Here is a 9,800-nt window from a genome sequence, read left to right on the forward strand (position 1 = left end):
TTACGTCTATATTTCAGATAAGTTTTGGTTCGGCTTTTGTTTAAAGTTTAACTTGCTATTATACTTTAGGGATATAAAATGATTTGTGTCTAAATTGTTTATGCGTAATAATTAATAACTATTAATTATTACCTATCTCCTGGGTGTTAATTCACTATCTGTTGGAGGTCTGGTGATTCTGTTTTTAAGGCAGAATCATCTTAGTTTCTGTGTCTGCGTTTAAAACCGTTAACACTGTTTGTTTAACATGATAACACTGATTTGAAATAGTTGTTTATTTCTAGGAATAATTATATTATCTAACTTATGTTCGTGTTTTTATTTGGATCATGGTTATACTCTTAATTTGATTTTACTTAGTCAAACTATACTGTCTAAATTAAAGAGCTGTTCTAGCTTTATTTATGTTAATCAGTCTGCTCTCTGGCCTGATTTGATTGCTTGTAATTTATCAAATGTGAACTTGTAAAATTATCTTTAGCTACTATGAGATTATATTTAAAGGTCAACCAGTTAGAATTAGCAAACACTTTCTATACACATAGTTCAACCTTGGAAGAAAGACACGCACACACTTTATATGACCTGACATTTGAGTGCTTGATAGGAATTATAAAAAGGTATAAAATATTAAATCCAACATATGGTATGATTTGAAAATTATATATATAAAAAAACGAAACAGAAAGAGCTACATTATAAAGTGATGTAGGGGGAGTGGTGGCGCAGAGGTTAGAGAGGTGGGCCTGTGATCCAAAGATCGCCGGTTCACGCCCCGGCCCCGACAACATCAAAATTGTGGGTGGGGTAGGTGAAACACCCACACTTGCCCCCACCCTCATTCGCCCCACTCTGGGCCCATGAGCAAGGCCCTTAACCCCCACCTTGTGCTCCCTAAACAGGTCTCTATTGAAAATGAGTTCTCGTGGCTCAATGAGACTAACCTGGATAAATAAAGGGTAAAAGAAAAAAAAGAAAAAAATAAATACTAATAACAAGAACATGTCTGTGTTGTTTTATGCCACGAACTTAGCAGATGTTTAAAGCCATTTAATTTTTTTATTTTATTTAATTAATTTATTCATTCATTTAAAATAAACAACAAATTCATCAGAAAAGAAAACATTGAATGAAAAAAGGGTAGAAAAAAGAAAATAATATATATTTGCCCCTTATTAAAAAAAATTATAATAATTTTAAACGATCACTTAAATTAATCACTTTAATATCCACTTTTAAGCAGGAATAAAAAAAAAACACATTTTGTGTTAGCAGAATTTAATTCTAACTTTGAAACTTATCCAACATTAATAAAACTTACCTCAAGTTGCCTTTTTGGACATGCATGCATATATTTGTACAAATTGTACTTGAGAGGAGATTATTACAGCCTCATATAAAATCAATGACGATGATCATATTGGAACGGGATCGGATCGGAAGTTTAAAAATGTGGATCGTGCATCCCTAATAAAATACTAACAGAACATGGCTGGGTCTTCCAGCAGGACAATGATCCCAAACATACCGCTCGGGCAATGAAGGAGTGGCTCCGTAAAAAGCATTTCAAGGTCCTGGAGTGGCCTAGCCAGTCTCCAGACCTCAACCCCATAGAAAAATTGTGGAGGGAGTTGAAAGTCTGTGTTGCTTAGCAACAGCCCCAAAACATCACTACTCTAGAGGAGATCTGCACGGAGGAATGGGCCAAAATAGCAGCTACTGTACAGTGTGTGCAAACCTGGTGAAGAGTTACAGGGAAAATTTGACCTCTGTCATTGCCAACAAAGGTTATGTTACAAAGTATTGATATGAACTTTTATTATTGACCAAATACTTATTTTCCACTATAATTTACAAATAAATTCTTTAAAAATCCTACAATGTGATTTCCTGGATTATTTTTCCTAATTTTGTTTCTCATAGTTGAAGCATAACTTTCATGAAAATTACAGACCTTTCTCATCTTTCTAAGTAAGAGAACTTGCACAATCATTGGCTGACTAAATACTTTTTTGCCCCACTGTATATAAATAAATACTAAAATAACTACTTACTAATTGTACTACTATCACTTTGCGGTTTTTCACTTATTGCGGGGCTTCAGGGTACGGATCCCCCGCGATAAATGAGGGACTACTGTATCTGCTAATGCTTAAATAAATACGTGAAGAATTATCAATTTTAAATTATTGGGTATGTTTGATGCCATCAACACTAAACAATTGACCTGGTTTTTGTGAGCTTCATCATGCTCCTCCTCTTCTTCAGTACCGTGTTGAGTCCATGATGCTCCGCGTGGCGAAGCCCCTGAACTACGTCCCGGTGACCCCCAGCATGCAGCAGCGAGCTCATCAGAGAGCGCCACAGTGCATCCCATTGGTAATGGAGCCCGAGTCCCGATTTTACAGCAACTCTTTGGTCGTGCTGGACTTCCAGTCGCTGTATCCTTCCATTGTCATTGCGTACAACTACTGCTTCTCCACGTGCCTCGGCCATGTGGACAGCCTGGGAACGTAAGTACCTGACAAACGTTCCGCACCTGTTCATGCTCCATGTTCACACTTACAAGTATGTGACTGCTGATAGTGCCATCTTGAAATCATCCACATCAAACACATCATGTTTCAGCCGTAACGCACAGGAGCTCTACAGCTGAGATGTGAAGGCAGACAGTGATGTTTTTATGTTTGTCACCAAAATATTTCATGAAACACAACGCATTTTATTGAAACTTGCTGTAATTAATAACTGAATGTACAGATTGATACAAGTGACTACCAAATTAAGTCGACATTACTCAAAATGAGTAGCTCGGCCTGGCACAGCCCGAAGAGGAGACGTGGGTCCCCCTTCCCATGGGCTCACCACCTGTGGGAGGGGCCAAAGGGGTCGGGTGCAATGTTGGATGGGTGGTGGCAGAGGGCGTGGACCCTGGCGGTCTGATCCTCGGCTACAGAAGCTGGCTATTGGGACGTGGAGTGTCACTTCACTAGTGGGGAAGGCGCCTGAGCTGGTGTGTGAGGTTGAGAGGTTCCGGCTAGAAATAGTCGGACTCACCTCTACGCATGGCTCTGGCACCAGTTTCCTTGAGAGGGGTTGGACACTCTTCCACTCTGGAGTTGCCCCTGGTGAGAGGCGCCGAGCAGGAGTGGGCATACTTATTGCCCCCCATCTTGGTGCCTGTGTGTTGGAGTTCACCCCAGTGAATGAGAGGGTAGCCTCCCTCCTCCTACATGTGGGGGGACGGGTTCTGACTGTCGTTTGTGCTTATGCACCAAACGGAAGCTCAGATTATCCACTCTTTTTGGAGTCCTTGGAGGGTGTACTGGAAAGTGCACCTCCTGGGGACTCCCTTGTTCTGCTGGGGGACTTCATTGCTCACGTGGGCAATGACAGTGAGACCTGGAGGGGTGTGGTTGGGAGGAACGGCCCTCCTGATCTGAACCCGAGTGGTGTTCTGTTGTTGGACTTCTGTGCTCATCATGGATTGTCCATAACAAGCACCATGTTCAAGCATAAGGGTGTCCATATGTGCTCTTGGCACCAGGACACCCTAGGCTGCAATTTGATGCTCGACTTTGTCGTCATCTCATCTGATCTGCAGCAACATGTCTTGGACACTCGGGTGAAGAGAGGGGCGGTGCTGTCCACTGATTACTACCTGGTGGCGAGTTGGCTCCGATGGTGGGGGAGGATGCTGGTCAGACTTGGCAGGCCCAAACGTATTGTGAGGGTTTGCTGGGAACATCTAGCAGAGTCTCCTGTGAGACGGAGTTTTAACTCCCACCTCTGGGAGAACTTCAAACATGTTCCGGGGGAGGTAGGGGACATTGAGTCCGAGTGGGCCGTGTTTCGTACCTCTATTGTCGAGGCGGCTTACTGGAGCTGCGGCCCCAAGGTTGTCGGTGCCTGTCATGGCGGCAACCCTCGAACCTGGTGGTGGACACCGGCGGTGAGGGATGCTGTCAGGCTGAAGAAGGAGTCCTATCGGGCCTGTTTGGCCTGTGGGACCCCGGAAGCAGCTGATGGGTACCGGCAGTCCAAGCAACATGCGACTCAGGAGGTCACTGAGGCAAAAACTCAGGCATGGGAGGAGTTCGGAGAGGCCATGGAGAGTGACTTCCGAACGGCTTTGAGGCGATTCCGATCTGGCATCTCAGGGGGGTAAAGTTGTATACCACCAACGCTGTTTATTGTGGGGGTAGTGTGCTGCTGACCTCAACTTGGGATGTCATGGGTCAGTGGGCAGAATACTTTGAAGACCTCCTCAATCCCACCGGCATGTCTTCCACTGAGGAAGCGGAGCCTGGGGACTCTGGGTCAGGCCCTCCAATCTTTGGTGCTGAGGTCACCGAGGTGGTTCAAAATCTCATCCGTGGCAGGGCCCCAGGGGTGGATGAGATTTGCTCGGAGTTCCTTAAGGCTCTGGATGTTGTAGGGTTGTGTTGGCTTACGCGGCATTGCAATATTGCGTGGACATTGGGGGAAGTTCCCCTGGATTGACAGACCAGGGTGGTGGTCCCCCTATTCAAAAAGGGGGACCGTAGAGTGTTCCAACTACAGGGGGATCACTCTCTTAAGCCTCCCTGGTAAGGCCTATTCGGGGGATGGTTCTGGAGAGGAAGGTCCGTTGGATAGTCGAACCTCGGATTCAGGAGGAGCAGTGCGGTTTTCGTCCTGGTCGTGGAACACTGGACCAGCGCTACACTCTCAGCAGGTTCCTGGAGGGTGCGTGGGAGTTTGCACAACCGTTCTACATGTGCTTTGTGGACTTGGAGAAGGCGTTCGACCGCGTCCCTCGGGGAACCATGACGGGGGTACTGTGGGAGTATGGGATACCGGGCCCTTTGATGTGGGCTGTTAGGTCCCTGTATGACCGGTGTCTGAGCCTGGTCCACATTGCCGGCAGTAAGTCGGGCTCGTTCCCGATGAGAGTTGGACTCCGCCAAGGTTGCCCTTTGTCACCGATTCTGTTCATAACTTTTAAGGTCCCTGTATGACCGGTGTCTGAGCCTGGTCCACATTGCCGGCAGTAAGTCGGGCTCGTTCCCGATGAGAGTTGGACTCCGCCAAGGTTGCCCTTTGTCACCGATTCTGTTCATAACTTTTATGGATAGAATTTCTAGGCACAGCCAATGTGTTGAGGGGATACATTTTGGTGGCCTTAGGATCACGTCTCTGCTTTTTGCAGATGTTGTGGTCCTATTGGCTTCATCAGATCGTGATCTACAGGATCTACAGCTTTCGCTAGAGTGGTTCGCAGCCAAGTGCGATGTGGCCGAGATCAGGATCAGTTTGTCCAAATCCGAGGTTACGGTCTTGAGCTGGAAAAGGGTAGAGTGCCCTCTCCAGGTCAGGGAGGAGGTCCTGCCCCAAGTGGAGGAGTTCAAGTATCTTGGGGACTTGTTCACGAACGAGGGAAAGTGGAGCGGGAGATTGATAGGCGGATGAATGCAGAGTCTGCAGTGAAGCGGGTGCTATACAGGTCTGTCATGGTGAAGAGAGAGCTAAGTCAAAAGGCGAAGCTCTCAATTTACTAATCGATCTACGTTCCTACCCTCATCTATGGTCATGAGCTTTGGGTTGTGACTGAAAGAACGAGATCTCGGATACAAGCGGCCAAAATGAGTTTTCTCCGCAGGGTGTCTGGGCTCTCCCTTAGAGATAGGGTGAGAAGCTTGATTATCCGGGAGGGACTCAGAGTAGATCCGCTGCTTCTCCACGTCAAGAGGAGCCACTTGAGGTGGCTCAGGCATCTGGTTAAGATGCCTCCTGGACGCCTCCCTGATGAGGTGTTCTGGACACATCTCACCGGGAAGAGACCCAGAGGAAAACCCAGGACACGCTGGAGGGACTATGTTTCTCGGCTGGCCAGGGAATGCCTTGGAATTCCCCCAGAGGAGCTGGCTCAAGTGGCTGGTGAGAGGGAAGTCTGGGCCTCCCTACTTAAGCTGCTACCCCCGTGACCTGACCCCGGATAAGCGGAAGAAAATGGATGGATGGATAGATTAGTCAAAATGGCTGTTCCAACAACAAATACCAAAAAACATCTCCAGCACAGTTGGTTTTACATATATTGATGTAAACTGTTCGGGTGGTAGTAGCAGAGACTAACACGTACTCTTAACAAATTGTACAAGATCTGTACTTAAAACTAGCATTAACTGGTCTGTCAGTAAAATATCTCATGAATCACTTAATGCCATCCATCCTTTATCTTCCGCTTGTTCCAAATTCAGGTCTCAGGAGCAGCAGCTTGATCAGGAAGCCCCAGATGTCTCTTTCTTAGCCACCTCTTTTAACTCTTCTGGAAGGATTTCAAGGTATTCCCAGGCTGACCAAGAGACGTAGTCTCTCCAGCGTGTCCTGGGTCTTCCTCGGGGTCTCCTCCCAGTCAGACATGCCGAAAGCACCTCCCTAGGGAGGCGCCGAGGCAGCGTCCTTACCAGGTGCCCAAACCATATCAACTGGCTCCTCTCGATGTGGAGAAGTAGCAGTTCTACTCCAAGTCTCACCCGGATAACTGAACTTTTCATTCAACCTTTATTTATACAGGTAAATCCCATTGAGCCTCGAGGACTCATTTATAAGAGAGACTTCATTTCAACAAAGAATGATGACAACAATGGACAACAGCGACAACAATAAACAGTTATAAAAAGTCATACTACAGTTGTTGTTTTTTTAACAAATAGGATGGCTAAAAGAAAAATGTAACAAAAAAACAGCTAGATTCTAAGGCGAATGTAGAAAACTAAAAACAGGAACATGTCTGCATTGGTCCCTGCCAGAAGTCCGACAACCCAACTTCTCACCCCATCTCTAAGGGAGAGTCCAGCTACCCTGCAGAGAAAACTCACGGCATCCGCCTGTATCCACAATCTCATTCTTTTGGTCACTACCCAGAGTTCGTGGCCATAGGTCAGGGTAGGAATGTAGACTGACCGATAAACAGAGAGTTTTGCCTTACAGCCCTGTGCTGTCTTTACCACAGAGGGCTGGTACAGAGTCCACAAGGCTGCAGAGATGCTACACCAATATATTTGTCAGTCTCACACACCATTCTTCCCTCACTCTGGAACAAAATCCCAAGACACTTGAACTCCTCCACTTGAGGCAGAATCCACCCTTTTCTGACTGGACTGCACCTTTTTCGACTGCACCAAGAAATTCTGTCCATAAAAGTTATGAACAGGATTGGTGACAACGGGCAGCCCTGACGGAGTCCAACTCCCACCCTGAAGGGGTCCGACTTACTTCCAGCAATGCGAACCAAGCTCTCGCACCGCTTGTATAGGGACTGAACAGCCCGTAGCAACAGGCCCCCAATCCCATACTCACGGAACACCCACCACAGTGTAACTCAAGGAACACAGTCAAAGGCCTTCTCCAAGTCCACAAAGCGCATATCAATTGGATGGGCAAACTCCCATGGCCCCCCGAGGACCCTAGTGTGGGTAAATAGCTGATCCAGTATTCCACGGCCAGGACAGAACATGTATTGTTCCTCCTGGATCTGAGGTTTGACCAACGATCAAACTTGCTTCTCCAGTATCCATTAATAGACCTTATTACAGATGCTAAGGAGATTGATGCCCCTGTAATTGGAGAAAACCTTCCGGTCACCCTTTTTGAAGAAGGGAACTACCATCTCAATCTGCCAGTCCAGTGGCACTGCCCCCAATGTTCATGCGATGTTGCAAAGACATGTCAATCAAGACAGCCCCACAACATCCAGAGCCTTAAGGAAATTAGGGCAAATCTCATGCACTCCCAGAGACCTGCTGCCATGGAGCTATTAAACCACCTCGGCAATCACAGCCATAGTTATGGACAGATCAACCCCAAAGTTCCCCGACTCCGCTTCCTCCATGGAAGACATGCCGGTGGGATTGAGAGAGTCTGAGAAGAATTCCTTCCACCTCCCGACCACATCACTGGTTGAGGTCAGTAGCACCCCACCTTCACTGAACACAGTGCTTGTAAAGAGCTGCTTTCCCTTCCTCAGCTTCCTGATGGTTTGCCACAATCTTCTCAGAACCGACTGAAGATCTCTATCTAAGGCCTCACCGAACTCCTCTCACATCCGAGCTTCTGCCTCAGCAACAGTCAAGGCTGCAGACCGCTTGGCCCTCTGGTACTCCTTAGCTGCCTCTGAAGTCCCACCAGCCAACAAGGGTTGATGGGACTTCTTTTTCAGCCTGACAGCATCCCTAATCTGAGGTGTCAACCACCAAGTTTGAGGATGGCCACTGCAAGAAACACAGACAACCTTGGTACCACAGCTCAAGGCAGCCAATTCAACAAATGAGTCGCGGAACATGGCCCACTCTGACTCAATGTACCCTACCTTAGCTGGGATGAGGTTAAAGCTCTCCTCGAGGTGTGAGTTGAAGATCTTTCTGACGGGGTCTTCTGCCAGGTGTTCCCAACAAACCCTCAGTACACGTTTAGGTTCTACTGGGTCTGTCCGATATCTCCCTCGCCATCTGATCCAACTCACTACCAGGTGGTGATCAGTTGACAGCTCAGCTCCTCTCTTCACCTGAGTGTCCAAAACAAATGACTGCAAATCATATGGCACAACTACAAAGTCAATTATTGATCTACAACCTAGAGTGTCCTGGTGCCAGGTGCACTTATGGACACCCTTATCTTCAAACATGGCATTCATGCTGGACAAACTATGACTAGCACAGAAGTCCAACAACAGAACACTGCTCATGTTCAGATCAGAGAAGCTGTTCCTCTCAATCATGACCCTCCATGTCACACTGTCACTACCCAAGTGGGCATTGAAGACTTCCAGCAGAATAAAGTAGTCTCTAGCTCGCACACCGTCCAGCACCCGTGCCAAAGACTCCAAGAAGGCTGGATACTATGAACTGCCATTTTGCGCTAGGCACAAGCAACAGTCAGAGACCATCCCCCCACCTGAAGGCACAGGGAGGCTACCCTCTCATCTACCGGGGATAACTCCAACACACAGGCACCAAGTCCGTAAGCTAAGCGTATACCCACACCAGCTCGGCGCCTCTCACCATGGGCAACTCCAGAGTGGAATAAGGTCCAATCCTTCTCAAGGAGATTTATTCCACCGGAGCCCATGCTGTGCGTCAAGGTGAGACCAGCCATTTCCAGTCGGTACCTCTCAACCTCACACACAAGCTCAGCCTCCTTCTCCATCAGAGAGAGTACATTCCATGTCCCATGAGCCAGCTTTGGTAAGCCAGGGTCAGAGCACCAAAGCCCTCGCCTTCAGCCACTGTCCATAGCATCATGTACCCGAGTCATATGGTCCTTCTTGCAGGTGGTGGGCCCACAGGAAGGCAAACCCATTTTGCTTCTTTGGGCTGAGCCTGACCAGGTTCCATTAGTAGAGACCCGGTCACCAGGCGCTCGCTGACTAGTTCCTTCCCCCAGGCCTGGCTCCAGGGTGGGGTCCCGGTAACTCATGTCCAGGCAAGGGACACTGAGCTCCTTGTATTTTATTGTCCATAAGTCTTATAGATCTACCCAGTACCTCTTTGGTTATGGCTAATCCCCACTGCAGCCTCTCTTCTAAAGGGTATAACGAACTAAGTTTAGTACTTGAGTATTACCCAGAGTAATTTTTAGGTTAGTTCAGCTTAGTCTGTGTGTGAAGGCAATTCACCCAGACTTGTTGACAACCTCCATCTGTGAGCCACACCCTTACTTCACCCCGTGGCTCGCCCAACCTAGCAGCCAGTTAGATTGTCTTCCACAGGGAAACCCACATTAATGGTTGCTCACCTTTGTTGTAGAACTGCTATTCTTAC

The sequence above is a fragment of the Nematolebias whitei genome, chromosome 12 (genome assembly GCF_014905685.2).
Source record: "Nematolebias whitei isolate Nwh7 chromosome 12, NemWhi1, whole genome shotgun sequence".
In the NCBI taxonomy this organism is placed as follows: Eukaryota; Metazoa; Chordata; class Actinopteri; order Cyprinodontiformes; family Rivulidae; genus Nematolebias; species Nematolebias whitei.